Source organism: Megascapheus bottae, chromosome 6 (genome assembly GCF_031878675.1).
Source record: "Megascapheus bottae isolate mThoBot1 chromosome 6, mThoBot2.hap1, whole genome shotgun sequence".
Lineage (NCBI taxonomy): Eukaryota > Metazoa > Chordata > Mammalia > Rodentia > Geomyidae > Megascapheus > Megascapheus bottae.
Window position 1 is genome coordinate 30,554,233 of NC_143514.1, and position 19,148 is coordinate 30,573,380.

Sequence of the window (19,148 nt, forward strand, 5' to 3'; positions counted from 1 at the left end):
TGTTTCTTTGATCCTTTTTTTTGTGGTGCTTGGGGCTTGAACTCTGCCTGGGCACTGTTCCTCAGCTCTTCAGCTCAAAGCTACCACCCTAACCTTGAGCTAAGCCCCATTTCCTATTTTCTAGAGGATAACTGGAGATGGGTCTCAGGTTCCTTTGTGCCCGGGCTGGCTTTGAACCTTGATTGTCAGATCTGAGTCTCCTGAATAGCTAGGATTACAGGTGTGAGCCACCGTGCCTGCCCTCCTTGATACTTTATACTCACTCTAGTGGTAGATATTAGTATTCTCATTTGATTCATGCAAAATATTGACATCTACAATGTGGCCACAGAAGGAAGATTTAACTCTTCTTTGTCATTCAAGGTTATTGTCACACAATGTTTTGTCTAGTAGGTAAGATTTGCTTCCTATTGCCACTTATTGAGAATACTATAGAAACTACTAAACATCTTAGACTGTGGTCCTATTTAAATGTCTAAAACTTAAGAAGTTATACTGCATGCGATATATATGTATATTTACATACATGCAAAATTATTAACTTGAAAAGGAAAATCAATCATGTTCTCTCAAGCCATTTAAAAGTATTTGAAAAGTCTGAGTTATAAATACAATAGCTATTTCAATAACTAGAATAGTTAGCCAGTTTGACACTTCAAAATAAATAAAATGTAAAGGACCAAAAAAAATTATGATCTCTATAAAATTCCATTAGTATAACTGCATTGTAATCATACAAAGATACAGAGGCAAATATTTGAAGAAAAAAAGAGAAGATAATCTAATTATCTCATGACCAACAGGTTAATTAATTTAGAAAATGAACTCTTTCCAGATAAAAATATTTCTTTTTAAAAGATCACTTGTTAGTTTTTGATAGTTACTATTCTGTAACTTGTTTTTTTGTTTGTTTGTTTTTTGCAAGTCCTGGGTTTTGAACTCTGGGCCTGAGCACTTTCTTTGGGCTTTCGCAAGGCTAGAGCTCTACCACTTGAGCTACAGCACCACTTCTGGCTTTTTCCTTTGTATGTGGTACTGGGTGCTAGGCAAGCACTGTACTACTAGGCCAAATGCCCAGCCCTGTAAGTTGTTTTTTAAAGAACCCATTTTACAATTCAGAATTGTCATTACTACAAGTGACTGTCTAAAAGGATTTCCAAAAATAAAAATAGCATTTGGAACACATCAGTTTAAATGATACAATTTTAAGGAATTTGCATGTCTTGAAAAATGATGTCCATTTGTATGTTCCTTTAATATGGATGACTCATAATTATCCTAGGTATCAGGAAATATGGGTACTACCATGGTAAGAACATATATTTTTAATTGAATACCAAACTAATGGGCACATAAAAGCCACATAACTTGCTGGCACATACATTGCCTCTCATGAAGCTGCAAATAAATATATGCTTCTTCTGACATAGTATATGATCATTATTTCAGGATTTTATTTTTCTAGTTGAGTTACACTCACCCTTTTCCAGCCTGGAGCCTCTTCTACATTCTTCTTTCCTACCTCCATGCATCAACGGACCTATATTCTATTTCTAGAAAGAACTACACTGTAGAAACAGGATGCATTGAGAAGATAAAAGTTACATAGACCCATGTTTAAATTACATCACTACCTATCTTTGTATTAATAACATCATGGGGTGACAATACCATGCAAGAGATGTTTCATAATTTTATTAATATTTTATTGTAATTAATAAAAGGGTTACATGATATTTGCCAGAAAGAAGGTGCATTAATTCACATACATTGACACCCTTTCACATGTCTTGGTTCCCATTACTCTCCCCCCCCACCCCTCATCTTGTTTTCTCCCCTTCCCTATCCAATTTCCAATATGCACATACATTGACACGCTTTCACATGTCTTGGTTCCCATTACTCTCCCCCCCCCCACCCCTCATCTTGTTTTCTCCCCTTCCCTATCCAGTTTCCAATAACCAAATACAAATATATCCAATATATCAGATAACAAAGTAAAATATTGTAACAATATGAGATAACCAAGGGACAACAAAAGAGATGAGAGATAACATAGTACATTAAGGACAACAATCATTCATTATATGGCTTTTGTTTCAATATCCTGGAGGTCCTTTCAATTAGCTTCATACTATATTGCCTCATGTATCAAGGTTTTGCTCTATTGCAGATCTCTGCTAGTAGAGCACAAGGTTTCTACTGATTATGACAAATGAGGGAAATCATTGAGCCTAAGTTCCTTTGAGTCTGGCTTACTCCAATTAATATGATCTTTTCTAAGTCTTTCCATTTCCTAACAAATGGGACGATGTCATTTTTTCTGAAAGCAGCATAGAATTCCATTGTGTACAAATACAACATCTTGTTGATCCACTCATCAACTGAGGGACATCTAGGTTGGTTCCATATCTTTGCTATGGTGAATAATGCTACAATGAACATTGTTGTGCTAGTGGATTTAGTATGCCCTAGTTTTTGGATGGATGGGTAAATTCCAAGTAGTGGAATTGCTGGGTCAGGGGAGTTCTATGTTTAGCCTTTTGAGGCACTGCCATACTGCTTTCCATAGTGGTTGAATGAGTTTGCACTCCCACCAACAGTGTAGTAGTGATCCCTCCTGGCCACATCCCCTCCAGCATCTGTTGTTATTAGTTTTCCTGATCCCGGCCGTTCTAATTGGAGTGAGGTGGAATCTTAGAGTTGTTTTGATTTGCATTTCTTTTATGACCAGAGATATTGAGCATTTCTTTATGTGTCTTAGGCCATTTTTATATCTTCTTCAGAGAAGACTCTAAGTCTTTGGCCCATCTTTTAATGGGATGGTTGTTTCTTTGGAGATTAGTTTTGGAGTGATTCAATTTTTTGAGCTGTTGATATATTTTAGATATAAGGCCTTTGTCTGTTGTATGGTTGTGAACATCTTCTCCCACTCTGTAGGCTTCCTGATTAGTTTACTAGCTATGTCCTTTGCCATGCAAAAGCTCTGCAGTTTAATGCAGTCCCACTTATCCAGCCTTTCTCTGATTTGTTGTGATTTTTGGTCCTTATTAAGAAAATTTCGACTTGTGCTAAGGAGGCCTAGTATATCTCCTATTCCTTCCTGTAAAGTTTTCAGTGTGTCAGCTTTTACCTCCAGGTCTTTGATCCATTTGGAGTTAATTCTAGTGCAGGGGGACTAAGAAGGATCCAACTTTAGTTTTCTGCAGGTACTTAACCAATTCTGCCAGCACAACTTGTTGCAGAGGCTTTCTTCCATTCTATTTTTTTGGCTCCCTTGTCAAAGATTAGGTGGCCATAGGTTTGTGGTTTAATATCTGGGTCCTCAATTCTATTCCATTGGTTTTCAGGCCTGTTCTTGTGCCAGTACCAAGCTGTTTTGATAATTATAGCTCTGTAATAGAGTCTAACATTTGGAATTGAAATTCCTCCTGAGCTGTTCTTTCTGCTAAAAAGTATTTTTGCTATCCGGGGTGTTTTATTATTCCATATGAAAGTTTGGATTGCCTCTTCTATTTCTTTAAAGAATGACATTGGGATATTGATGGGTATTGCATTGAATTTGTAGATAGCCCTTGGCAAGATTGTCATTTTCACGATGTTGATTCTTCCAATCCAGGAGCATGGGAGGTTTTTCTATTTCCTTAGTTCTGCTATAATTTCCTTTTTCAGGGTTTTAAAGTTTTCATGAAAAAGGTCCTTTACATTCTTAGTAAAGCTAATCCCGAAATAAACAAAATCGCAGACAAAAATGGTAATATCACAACAGAAATTACCAAGATTCAGAGTAGCATGAGGGAATACTTCTCAAACCTTTATGCCAACAAATTTGAGAATCTAAAAGAAACAGATGAATTCCTAGCCAATTTTAACATACCCACACTGAACCAAGAAGAACTTTCCCAACCAAACAGGCCTATTTCAAGCACTGAAATAGAAATGGCAATAAGAGACCTTCCACCTAAGAAAAGCCCAAGGCCAGATGGATTCACAGCTGAATTCTATAAGATCTTCAAAGCAGAGCTCACACCAATACTCCTCAAGCTCTTCAACGAAATTGAAAATGAAGGTTTTTTTTACCAAACTTATTCTATGAAGCCAGTAAACCCCTCATCCCCAAACCAGACAGAGATTCATCAAAGAAAGCGAACTATAGACCTATTTCTTTGATGAACATCGATGCAAAACTTCTCAACAAAATACTGGCCAACCGTCTACAACAACTTATCAAACAAATTATACACTATGATCAAACACGATTCATCACAGGGAGGCAAAGCTGGTTCAACATATGCAAATCAATTAATATAATTCAACATATCAACAGGAGCAAGGACAAAAATCACATGATTGTCTCAATAGATGCGGAAAAGGCATTTGACAAGATCCAACACCTCTTTATGTTAAAAGCTCTGGAGAAACTAGGAATCCATGGAACATTCCTCAATATAATAAAGGCTGTGTATGACAAACCCACAGCTAGTATTATATTTAACGGCAAAAAGCTAAAGCCATTCTCTCTAAAATCAGGAATGAGACAAGGATGCCCACTCTCTCCATTCCTCTTTAACATAGTATTAGAATTCCTAGCCAGTGCAATAAGGCAACAAGAAAGCATAAAGGGGATCCAAATAGGGAAAGAAGAAGTAAAACTATCCCTCTTTGCAGATGACATGATTCTGTATTTAAAGAATCCTGTAGACTCTACTCCCAAGCTCCTTGAGCTGATTCAAAACTTTGGAAGGGTAGCAGGGTATAAAATTAACCCTCAAAAATCAACTGCCTTACTTTACGCCAACAGTGAGAGGAATGAGGCAACAATCAGGAAAGCAACTCCTTTCGCAATAGCCTCAAAAAAAATAAAGTACCTAGGAATTAGCTTAACTAATGATGTTTCATAATTTTATTTTAGATTTTCCCCACAAAATAGATTTTGTTACACAGGTGACCACGCCTGAATGTCTTCCATTGTCATTAAGAAAAAAATGCTAAATCTAAGCTCAGAATCAATTAATCTCTCAATTTTTCTTCCTTTTTGCTAGTACCGAGGTTTTAACTCAGGGCTATGTTCTGAAAATTACTGAGCTGGTTAACTAAGAATGTAAAGGACCTTTTTGACGAAAACTTCAAAACCCTAAAAAAGGAAATTAAAGCAGAACTAAGGAAATGGAAAAACCTCCCATGCTCCTGGATTGGAAGAATCAACATTGTGAAAATGACAATCTTGCCAAGAGCTATCTACAAATTCAATGCAATACCCATCAACATACCAATGTCATTCTTTAAAGAAATAGAAGAGGCAATCCAAAATTTCATATGGAATAATAAAAGACCCTGTATAGCCAAAACACTTCTTAGCAGAAAGAACAGCACTGGAGGAATTTCAATTCCAAACTTTAGACTCTATTACAGAGCTATAATCCTCAAAACAGCTTGGTACTGGCACAGGAACAGGCCTGAAGACCAATGGAATAGAACTAAGGACCCAGATATTAAACCACAGACCTATGGCCACCTAATCTTTGACAAGGGAGCCAAAAAAATAGAATGGAAGAAAGACAGCCTCTTCAACAAGTTGTGCTGGCAGAAGTGGTTAAGCACCTGCAGAAAACTAAAGTTGGATCCTTCTTTGTCACCTTGCACTAGAATTAACTCCAAATGGATCAAAGACCTGGAGGTAAAAGCTGACACACTGAAAACTCTACAGGAAGGAATAGGAGATACACTAGGCCTCCTTGGCACGGGTCGAAACTTTCTTAATAAGGACCAAGAATCACAACAAATCAGAGAAAGGCTGGATAAGTGGGACTGCATTAAACTGCAGAGCTTTTGTATGGCAAAGGACATAGCTAGTAAACTAATCAGGAAGCCTACAGAGTGGGAGAAGATCTTCACCAACCAAACAACGGACAAAGGCCTCATATCTAAAATATATCAACAACTCAAAAAATTGAATCACTCCAAAACTAACCTCCAAAGTAACAACCATCCCATTAAAAAATGGGCCAAAGACTTAAAGAGAGTCTTCTCTGAAGATGAAACAAAAATGGCCTATAGACACATGAAGAAATGCTCAACATCTCTGGTCATAAAAGAAATGCAAATCAAAACAACTCTAAGATTCCACCTCACTCCAGCTGGAATGGCCAGGATTAGGAAATCGAATGCCAACAGATGCTGGAGGGGATGTGGCCAGGAGGGATCACTACTACACTGTTGGTGGGAGTGCAAACTCGTTCAACCACTATGGAAAGCAGTGTGGCAGTGCCTCAAAAGGCTAAACATAGAACTCCCCTATGACCCAGCAATTCCACTACTTGGCATTTACCCAACCATCCAGAAACAAGGACATACTAAACCCACTAGCACAACAATGTTCATTGCAGCACTATTCACCATAGCAAAGATATGGAACCAACCTAGATGTCCCTCAGTTGATGAGTGGATCAACAAGTTGTGGTATTTGTACACAATGGAATTCTATGCTGCTGTCAGAAAGAATGACATCGCCCCATTTGTTAGGAAATGGAAAGACTTAGAAAAAATCATATTAAGTGAAGTAAGCCAGACTCAAAGGAACTTAGGCTCAATGGTTTCCCTCATTCGTCATAATCAGTAGAAACCTTGGGCTCTACTAGCAGAGATTTGCAATAGAGCAAAATCTTGATACATAAGGACATATAATGTGAAGCTAATTAAAAGGACCTCCAGGATATTGAAACAAAAGCCATATAATGAATGATTGTTGTCCTTAATGTACTATGTTGTCTGTCATCTCCTTTGCTGTCCCTTGTTATCACATATTGGTATAATATCTCACTTTGTTATCTAATATATTGAATTTATTTGTATTTGGATATTTGAAATTTGATAGGGAAGGGGGGAAAACCAAGACGGGTGGGGGGTGTGGGGGGGGAGGGAAATGGGTACCAAGACATGTGAAAGGGTATCAATGTATGTGAATTAACGCACCTTCTATCTGGCAAATATCATGTAACCCTTTTACTAATTACAATAAAAAATAAAAAATAAAAATAAAAAAAATTACTGAGCTGGGTCCATTGACATCCAGCTCAGAAGACTGATATCTATTTTGTCTTTTCAATTTTTTGGGAGGGAGACCTGTTCCTTGAGTTTGATCTAAGGCTCTTGCACTAGCTCAGCTGGCACCCTGTCATTTGACCTATGCCTCCAATCCAGCTATTTGATGGCTAATTGGAAATGGAGTTTTTCACTTTTCTGCTGTGGCTAGTTTGTGAATCATGATCTTCTTGAAAAGCCTCCTGTGTATCCGGAATCACCGGCATGAGCTGCAGGAGTCAGTCTTCTCTCAGCGTTTCTCAACTCCCTTACAACCTACCTGTGTCCCACCCAGCCCAAACTATCCAAAACTTCCATTGACATAGCAAGAAACACTTCATTGATTTGTTTTTGTCTCTACTTGGATATTATGGATTCTCATGGCTTTATTCATCTAAAAGGAGAATCCATTCCAGGCAATTGGCAGTGATATAGCAATTTGCAGAATACTATCTGACTCTTTTTTTCCATTTTGACTTTTTTTCCTCACTCTGGTGTTACTTTAATCACAGAGAACCATGTGGAGAGGACGATCATTTGAATTCATATCCAAGTTATTTTTGGAAGCACACTGACAAACTTTTTAAGTAGACATTGTACTTTACAAAGAATGCTGGTCTGAGATCACTGTGTCTTGAACAATAAGAAAATCCATGACTACTGGAAGCCAGCAAAACAGGATATCCATAACTAACTACACCTACTTATCAACAAGGGAGAGTTTAACAGTGTTGTTCCTGAAGTGAGCAGAAGTTTTAGAGAGGCTGTAAATAGAGACTGCACATAAAATCTAACTCTGGAAGGTGAGGTAGGGCAAATCAAGATTAGTCTGGAACAATTGTGATGGATGGTTTTCAGCTGCTGTCTTAACTCTTACTCTATTGCTTCCTAGAGTTCACTAACCTTTGTTTCCACACTTTGATTTCAGAGTTCATTTGTCACCATGTTCATGTTTCATGATGAAAGTGAACCCGTCTAGAAGGAAGAGATGAATAGTTCCTTGTGGGTTCAAAGATACTTTCAACAGCTTGGAACAAAAGGAAATTATTATACAGATCAAGGTATTTCATAGAAATGCTTTTACAGATCTTAAATAAAACATAAACAGCTGTTGAGAGAATCATGGCAGAGTAACAGTTGTTGCCAATCCATTAATAATCGGAACACAAATCCGGTCCTGTTCATTATGTATAACCCTCCTTCCTCTGCAGAGAGGGCTGCCTGATTTAAATGTGTAAAGAATGGATTCAATAGCAAAACAGAACAAATATGAAGAAAGGAAGTGGTGGAACAAGTCTGAATTTATTAGGTAATTTTCTTGAAAACCAAGTAATCGATGTTTTCTAGCTATGTAATGAGTAATATTGATAGTAAAAGGCTGCTTTTATCGGCTTCCCATCTAAAGACTGCCAGTTAAATGATGTAACATGCCAAAGATCTTTTCCTGCAATCTTTCTATGTTTCCATTTCTAGTCAAATGTAGTCTCTCTGAGCAGGAGAATTAAGTCTCTCGAGTTTCTTGCTTATTGAGACAGAGAAGGTGTGTTGGTTATCTCCTTTACATTTCTCTCTCCATGATTTGTGACATAAATTCTAATGTTGTAACTTACCCAAACTAAGTTTATGTGTGCAGGTCTACAGAGATGGAAATAAGTGAGAGGCTGTGGAATTGTTTGTGAAATTCTTCTGCCATTGTGAGATGTAGAGACTAAATCTGAAGAGCTTTTATAGCACACAAATTAACCACAGCCCAAATATTTCACCATTTCATTGCTATCTGTTATATTCAAACTGATGTTGCATGCTGTAATAAAGGCCATGCAAATTCGACCTTCAAAGAATGAAAACTTTTTAAAAAATTAGTGCAGGCAGTTAAGAGCATCTTGTTAGAAGCAAAGAAAAATAAAAGTTGGCACAACAAGCTACTTCTTAGGTATTCTTAGTGGCTGAAGGAAAAATAGATCAGCCATTCTTCTTCAGTGTTTTGGAATCAGCAATTCTATGCCAGGAAAATATTCAAAGAAACTACACATTGCCTGATGGATTTCCTACCAAAATTCTTCTCAAATTCTACTCCCTTGAAACAACTCGATTTAGCTAAAATGTACTTATTTTAGAAGATGACTAGACAGAGAAAAATGTTACATTGAAAGAATAAACACTTTCACCTTTACTTATTGAGCAGAAAAATACATATTGGTGACCTTACTAAAATGTTTACATTTTTTCTACTTCCTGGCATCTTTGTTCTATTATCTGACCATACACAGTTTTCCATCTTTCATATTTTAAATCATTCCATAGCAAAAAAGGATAATAAAGTGGCTTTTAAACTAGAAAATCTTTTTTCCCAATCAAGAAATAAATGGTTCCACTTTGTAAATAAAATGCATGTGTGACATGTTTAGGGGTGACCTAACACTTAATGAAGGAAGAAGAATATTTAATATGCTTGTTAGTGCTATTTATTAGCCCACTTATGCAAGGAAGGAATTATAATTCAGAAGCAGCATTTCTATTGGCAAAATTCCCCCTAGAGAGCCTTACTAGCACCAGAAAGTCCAAACATGGACCATATTTGCATCTGAAAAATGATATTTTGCAATAAAGAAACTAACAGACATACATATCTTGACAATCCATATGACAAAAAATTACACTAGAATCAAACACTAAAAACTTCAAACATAAAGAGTAGTTATCAGGGTTCTACAAAGCTAGACTGGATGAATTTTGAAGTGTGATTATAGACTCTTATACTGAAAGTCAATGTTTTGTCATCATAATGATTTCCAATTCACATTTTCTCAACTTGCAAGTCAGAGAAGATTTTCCTCCATTTATATGTTTCATGATCACACTGAGATTTGGAAATCAAACAGCATCCCTATTGTTTACTCTCCTGGCCATTGATAAAGATCTGTAATTACAAAGAGGTCAGAGATTGACTGGATGATATCTGAATCAGACACAATCTTTCCTGACCTTTCCTAACAATGTTACTCTGCCTGGCTACCAGTCAAGGTTTCTTGTGTCATAAAGGAATAGGCCACCATGAAAGGATCAAATCCAGCTAGATTGCTTCTCATTCTTGAGCATGACATCATGAAATAGATAACCTTCAATGTGTCTTAGAAAAAAAAGAAAAAAGAAATGAAATAACACCCTTTATTCATAGGTTTATTCTGTGGTCCAGCAGTGAATATTATCTTGGGACAAAATCCCAAATCAGAGCCCACTTACTAAACCAAAGCCAATACAGGTAGACTTAATGGGCTTGACTGTGGATCAATAAAAGGATTTTGTTTGTTTTGTTTTATGCCAGTCCCAGGGCTTGAACTCATGGCTTGGGCAATTGTTGATCTTCTATACACAGGGATCATGCTCTACCACTTTGACTCACAGTTCCATTTCTAAATTTTGGTGGATAATTGACTGTCATGGTCTATTGCCTTTCTCTGCCATTCATCTCCCAGGTGATCTGGGGCAATTGACCTTGTAACAGGCTTCCTACCAAAACACATGAAAGCATGCAGCCGGAATACGCTGTTAAGGATAGAGTAAACTTATCAACTGAGGAACTAAACATGGCCTTGCATACAATATATATTGCAGATAAGATGGCCTTTGTTAGTGTTACTTCTTGATGTTAACTGTAAAAGCTTGATATTTTGGCTCAGTTTGCATGTACTTTACTTTTTTCTAGTTTCAGTTGCTTTTCGTCATTGGCTAAAGCTAATGGCAGTGTGCTGTTGATTTACTTCCAGGTAGGCTTCGTGTCTAGCGTCTGTTTCTACCAATCAAATGCACCTTCAGAAGGTGGCATTTGGTCAAAGGAACTTAGATGTGGTCTCATACTGACATTCCAGGAAGCTCCAAGTTATGAAGTATGGCTATCAACTCTATTACTATTTAACATAGCAAAGCCTCATGGTATGATTGGGAATGTTTTACTGACATAGAATCCCAAATCTGACTCTCTAACTCTCCCTACTTTTCCACAAGCTACCAACTATGTCTCAGTAAATCAGTTTCTACTTAAATTAGCCAGAAGGCACTTTTCCATTCACAATTAGAACAGCATGCTATCATTTAATGTGTTCAAAAGTACTAGAGCCATATCCTATGAAGATAACAATTGAAGAGGCCCATATCCTACACGGACAAGTTATGCTCCATTCAGTGATCAAATGATGGGACAATAATGTCTTCTGCAGTTCTTTATTCTGCATTCAGCATCAACACAGAGATCATTAAGGACTGAGATCCTACTTCTATGACTGCTGCACACCCTTATGCCTTCTAAATTTTTGTGCTTTTCTAATCGCCTTGCTTTCAATATAGGCAAGATTCACATGGTCAAGAAACAAATTCAATGCCCGGCTCTGCTACTGGAGAGAAAAGGCACTTCATTATAAATAATGTAGATGATGTCTAATTTATAAGGTCCTAAATTTCCAGAAATTTCTGTTTCTATTTGTAAAATTCTACCCTTCTTTAAAAACAGCATTTCCAGGTTTGTATTAATTTTCAATTCACTTAATATGTGAGAATTCACCTTTATTGTTATGAGATCATAAATCAAATCTTGTTTAATATGGACACAGTTAACAACATGAATCTTCTAGTTTCTAGTTCTGACCTGTTTTTTTTTATTATTCTTTTATTTATTTATTTATTTTTGTTCTGTCCTGGGACTTGAGCTCAGGGCCTGGGTACTGTTCCTGAGTCTGTTTTTGCTCAAGACTACCACTGTACCACTTTAGCTATAGCTCCAATTATACCTTTTTTGAATAGCTTATTGAAGAAAACAATCTCATGGGACATTTCTGCCTGGGCTGGGTTCCAACCACAATCCTCAGATCTCAACCTCCTGACTGGCTAGGATTTCAGGCATTAGACACTGGCACTTGGCTGTTTTTACTACATTTAATTGCAATCTGTAGTCTGAATTTCACATTCTTCTGGATCAAAACAAATCTTACTAAAACTTGAGCCAAACTAAGTTGATGATTTTCACATTTCTGTCTCGCTTTTACTATTACCAATTGTCTCACATTTGCAATACTTTCCTCATATTATATTTGTGACTGTGATATATAGGTCTTAAACTGAGGGCAGCTAAATGTGAAACAACTCCTTAAGGAGCCTGACCAGTTGCTAGTGATATGAAAAACTTATAGATGGCAGTGCTATTGATGTTGATAGTTTTGGGTATTTTCTTCTTTTAGATAGCAACAGAAAATACCTTTATCAATCAGTTCTCACAGAATCTTTCATTGAAATGCATATAGGTTCTCTTGTTAGGACCTAATTCATTTAGAAGAACATTCAGACGTATTTCCTGCCCAAAGTCTGTGGGTGTTTGGACTGTCATAGACCACAATACTTCACTCTATAAACTGGAAATAACTGAACATTCATGTTGATTAAAAGCTAGCTGAAGGTAGTAGAACAAGTCCAGAAATATAGTTTGGTGCTTAGTGGAATTTTTACTGTTATTGATTATATGGCCTTCAAAATAAATCTGTGGATGAAGAGTAGATGATGTATTCATGGCATTTCCATATCCCAACTTAGGAAAATTAAAACCACAGAGTCAAATTTATAAACTTTCTGTCTATGCAACTCAGGGATTTTAATAAAGACAAAGGAGTCTGAAATCTTGTTACACAGAAAAGTCAAATATAAAATGAAAATTAGTACATTGAGGAATGAAGGCAGAAAAGGCCACATATATTATAAAAAGTGAGGAACTAGGAGAATCATTGATCAAAGTGTCACAGAACACAACATGTAGATGATTCCATAATAAAGTCAAATAGAACTTGTTGGTAAATTGCATTATCACTAGATCAATTCACATTCAGTCCTCTGCTCTTTGGTAAACAATATCTCTTATAGCACCATTTCTGAAGTCATACTTGTGAGAGTGGGTATTTGAGTGGCCAATTAGCAGATATGCAGTGGACAATAAAGAAAATTATCTGGATACTTTAACTGAAGATATCCCTCTTTGTTAAAATATTTTCAGATATATTGAAAGGATTTCAAGACTTTTTGTATCAATTAGGCCTCATAACTGAATATAAATTTCTAGAAACAATTCTCAATAGCCCCACGATCATCTCAAATGTCTCCTGAGAGTCAAGAAAGGTCCCAATACTTGTCACATGTTATACTTACCTCATGGTGGGTCTTTCTCCCTTACTGAACCATGATTTCTCATGAAAAATAAAAACAAACACATGCTGATTCCATGTGTTGGCAGTTTATAATTGGAGAGGTATGAAATTATGAAGAGCAACTATGTCATTTACTGAGAAACCTTGAAAACATATACAAATCTGTATATGGTCTTCATCATCAAAGTTAAATTATACTAGAGCTTTCATCTCAAGTAGTTGTAAAAAGCAATTGAAATGACTTACATATTTCCAAATGGATAGAGTCTGGCACAGGGTAGACACATAATGAATGTTAGTTTACTAATTCCAAATAATCTACAGATATAATACCATTTGAAAATTCAGTGGGCTGAACATCTCTACCGACAACAAGATTGAGAAAGTAAAGACACTGCAGGATTTGCAATACCATCCTACAGGTTTTAGCCTTTCTTCTTAAACTCACTCCTTTTTGAGAATCTACAGTTTTATCTAACTAATCTAATCTCCTACATTCCCAGTTCATTTTGTCCTACCTTGTATGCCAGCAAGGGATTTGAATGTCAGAGATGGTTAATGCAGGATTGATACTTTATTTATCTGAATTCCAATGTACTCATTTGCATAACAAAATTCCCACTTTGATTTGATTGGCTTGCTCAGTTAGTAAAATTGAGGGTACTTCAACAAAAGATAGCATGATCTCAATTCTGAAGTTTAGGCATTGAACTAAATTTCTGCCAGCTAATTTTCAGTAAGTTCCTGGTAAAATATACATGGTGAAGGAGAAGATCCTCTCTCTCTCGGTCATACACACAAATATACATATATATATATAATGCACATTATAACATATAACCTGTACATAGCTAATTTCAGAAGTGGAGGGTGATATAAATAGAATAAATATAAAATTGAATAAATTGAATCTTTCAGTCTTCATTTCCCAACATGATGTCGATTAAAGAAACATGGGTTTCTTTAATGTGAGGAGAGTCCCACCATAAAATGTAGCAGTGTGAGTGATGTCAGAATCACTCTTCTACCAGAGATGATTCCTATTTGACAACCTCTTACTGGGTCCACTGGTATCACCACTTCTTGTTTTCTCTAGACAATAAATTAGCTGCCAGAAATTGCCTACTTATTTCTATTCTTGCCAATTGGCCTTTCATTGCTAGCTACCTACAGATTTATGTACTGTTAAATTGAGCCCTATCACATTTTTTCAACTACAGGCATAGTTCTCAGCCCACTTCCAACCAAGTATCCCTTGACAGCAAACCACATTTCCTAGTTGCGTATGTGTACAATATTCCTCCATTTGTGTCCCTCTAAAGCACAATGATAAGGACATTTCACCAATGGTTATAATTCTCCTTCCTAATCATGCAGTCGTCTTCTTGAATAGATCATTTTGGAGATGAGATCATTTTGGAGAGTGCCTTTAAAGTGAGGTCTTTCTATTACACCTAATCAATTACCCGATGTGAGATATAACACCAGTTTCTTTTTTTATAATTTTTATTGTAATTAATAAAAGGGTTACATGGTATTTGCCAGACAGAAGGTGCATTAATTTACATACATTGATACCCTTTCACATGTCTTGGTACCCATACCAGTTTTAAATCTGTTCTTTCTTTATATAGGGAAACAGAATCCTTCATAGGCGAGATTGCCTGTTTTAAATTTTGGAAACACATAATCTGAAAGGTAGGTAGAGTATGAATGACAAATAAAGTATCTAATTTAAAAACATTTAAATTGAGTTAACTAAATTCACTGTTAAATCTACACATTAAATTTTTAAGACTGACTGAAAAGAGATACATTTAAAATTATTGCATCAAAATGTTTAAAGACTATGTATAACATTGAAAATGTAAATGTTTTATATCTATCTAGATAGATATAAAATACACTTATCATAATTTCTGAACTGTGATATAATTTGGCAACTTTATTTCCTCTGATCAAACCTGTATGCTTCTTTAACTCCTTACTCACTGATTCAGAACTGTAACATGCCATCCTGAGACTGGTATGGTGTTGATGATGTATATGTATATTATGAAATAAGACTTTCATCTCTTTTCACACAGTTCCACAGATGTTGCTAAAATATTATCCAGTCTTTGTATTAGAGTATCACTGAAGAAAGAATCAGTTTTTACCACTTAATTCCCTTAAGTAATACCTGGAGGGAAAGGACATTCCATTTTTACAGGCAATAAAATAAAAGCATGAATACCTGTACAAACTTGTATTTTCTTCACATTGAAATATGCTTTAAGCTTATCAACATTGCACAGCCTTCTCAAACTGTTCTTTCTCTCACACTCTCTCTCTCATTTCCTAACTTTGCAATAAGAATATGTCATATAAAGGTTTTTAATAATTAAAAATTCAGTGAGTAATATTTATACTGACTAGAATTTTTCTATTGGTAACAAAGAAACATAGTTTATTGTAAAAAAATTGAGTAAGAAAGAGGCAGCACAAAGAATTTAAATATCTTAATTGAAAATACATATTGTATTTACAGCCTGAGCCATACCCATATATCCATGTCATTATCTCCATTTTACTTTCCAGCAAAAGAATCCTATGGACACAATATTGGTATTATATAAGAGCCAGCTAACATTTTACTTATTTGTATATATTCTTCTGCAAGCTCACATTTTCATCTGTATATATTCTTCTGCAAAGATATTATACATTTATATACTATAAATATTGTAGAGAACATTGAGAATATTTTATAAATATATATAATAACATATACATTGTTATTGATCATTAAGAGTTGTTGGATTTTTGATTAGAGAACTCACTAAACATTAATGAACTGAGGATAATTTTACTTAGTTTAGATATTTTTAATATAAATCTAAAACATAAATGATTTTATCAGAATTTTACCACTCTAAACTTGTACATTCCATACTATTCTATTATATATTATGTACTAATAAACAAATCATACATATACTACATAATATATAGTACTACAACATACTTTATATAATGTATTACTACAGAAGGGTTATATCATTCTTCCTAGTACATTCTAGATTTCTCCATGTAAAAAAATTCAAAAAGCTAAAATGGTTATGTTTTGAATCCTCTCTTATCATTATTTTCAGTATTCAGGACAAGCCAACAAAATGTAGGTTTTCCTGATTGTGAGATAAATCATTGAGAAATGAAATGAATGAATAATGAGTGATTCATGGAGTAGAATAGGAAGGAAGAATGCTACATTGAAAAGTTATTTTATGGAATGATGATGCTTGCTAAGATTGATGTTGGGAAGAGAGTCAGGGAGAAGGGTGAATGAAAGGGGATGAATTTGCTCAAGACACACCATATACACAAATGGACATGTTAAAATGAAACCTTCTTCTATAATACATCAATGCTTTAAAAAGTTATTTTATTCTTCATGGAGTACGTTCTACTCCGTTTTATTAGCTATAAATGGAGAAGGGTTTAGGCTAAACATACTAGTTGGTTTCCTAAAAATGTGGATATTTTATTTCATCTGCTCCATTAGAATGCATTGGCTTTTTCAATTTTATCAGTAATTTCTCCCACATTTCTATTTCCTGGCATCTCTCTTTTAAAAATTCGCAGCACTGTGGTCAAAGTCTGAAATCAAATGTGAGAATTTACTTTAAACTATCTTCTGCAAATCTCCTTTTAATTTGATCACTAAATCTTACTTCTACAAGTTTTTAATGTTCTGATCTCTGTTTATTTAACTCTGAATTACGGAATATTTCATAGATTTCCTTATTCTCTCTGTTAATTCTTCAAGCCAGATGAATTTTCACATTACACTAGGACATTCTTTGTGAAATGAAAACATAGCTAGATTGATCTTTATTAGTCACTGGTTTTTCTTCTCATTGTTTAAAATGAAGTATATGGCATGTCAGAAGAAAACAACACCACTAAGTTTTATCACCATTTTTTTTCTTGTTGTTTATCCCTGTTCCTTCACCACCAAGACTGTCTTTCTTCAGGACATCTGTTTTCTGTATGTTCCTACAGGCCACTCTGTACCCACACTACTTTTTCACTGACTTCTAATGTGTCTTTAGTTCATATATATTCACCTTTTAAAGATCATTTGAATTCAATAATTAAGAAAATGTTTCATAATTTTAGACTCTGTCACATCTCCCTTTAGTCTCCTAGAACATTTTGATGCTCTTTTTTTGACATGATTTTGGGATCAAATATATAATTGGTTGTTTTAACAAAAATTTGATTACTTGTGCTTCTTAAATATGTGTTGGTCCTGTTCAGAATTGTGTGTCCAGCTCAGTTTTAGACAGCTGACACTTAATAAATTTACTTTCGGTGAAATTATAAATACATGAATGATGAGATGTAATTAAGCATGTCTAATTGTTCTTTGTTTCCATTAAGTCTTACTTAATTGAAAGGAAACAGCAGAATATCCACTTCTGGTAGTCTATCAAACCCCACTAGTACACAGATCCTATTAACAGACTTTCTATTAAAAAAGAAAAAACTAGTCTTTTCTTCACAAAGTGGATTTTTCTCAGGTACCAGTTCAGTGTTGGTACTTTAAATTACTCAACTTTAACCCTTATCTTCCAGATTACAAATATATCCACTGCAGGCATCTGGAAATCTGACTATTACATTGCTTGCACCTTACCCCTGACCTTTGCTCAACCAGCAAATTGAAGTTTTACATCCCTAGAGTTAACTTGGAATAAACTGGAAAATAGAGTTTTCTCCACTATTACTTCTTAGCTGTCTAATCTCTTGGCTCAAGAGATTCACCTCAGTTCAATTATAACATCCTTGGGAAAGTATAACTCTAACAGTTTGTAATGTAGTCATTGAAACCCACCAACAAAGAGAAACTGATCATTCTACTCTATCAGAACCATAGGGACTATAAAAATAATACCTTATAAATTGTGCCTCTTTAGACCTAATATTTAATTCTCTATGCTTTTCAAATAAGTCACTATGGCAGATGACTGGCAAAAGAGACATACTTTATCTATGGAGTAAAATATGATTTTATCTCTTAAAATGTATCTATATGTCCCCAACTAACTAGAAGCAAAGTTGTCTTAATGATTAGTCTCCCCAAATAAACAGTCTACAAGACAGCTAGACATAACTTGTAAGGAGGCTCTGGTTCTGTCCCAGGATGCAGGTAGCATTGTTTCAGCCACAAACATCACATTTTGTGCTTAGTTTTGTTTTCCAAACAATGATTCACATTGAAAGATAATTAGCTACATGTAGTCTACCTCTCTTGCAAGAATCATAACATGGAGGGGATTGTTGATAAAGGAACTGTGAAGAATTAAGCAGTATGAGAAGAAAAGCAACCAAAGAATGTGAGAAGAAAACACTCTTCCAAGCCCCAGACTACAAGTTGCTTTCAAAACACAGAATATGTTTCTCATATTTTAAATCAACAGGGTATACAACACAACATCAAGTCAGGGGAGGGGAGGCGAGGGAACACATTTCCTACATCCACTAAGGTACTTCCTTTCGCTAAGGTACACAGCTTAAGGTGCAATGATTCAATTGTACATTGCTTTATTATTTCAACATTTCACCATTCAGGAAAGAAATCCCTTGGTGATAAAGCCATAATTTTACAGACTTTACCATGTACTTCACACCAGCACAGTACTCTCCATCCTAGATGCTTAGTCAATATTGAGATAGCAAGTGAATTCTACCAGTTTCCAACTAAGGAGAATATATGGTAACCTGACGAAACACAAGCTTTCAATTGAGTCTACAATTTCTCTTATTGTTGTAGAATTCCTGTCTCTACCATTTTTGTTTGTAGCTATAGCTCAATTCTACCCCAATGTTACCTTTTCC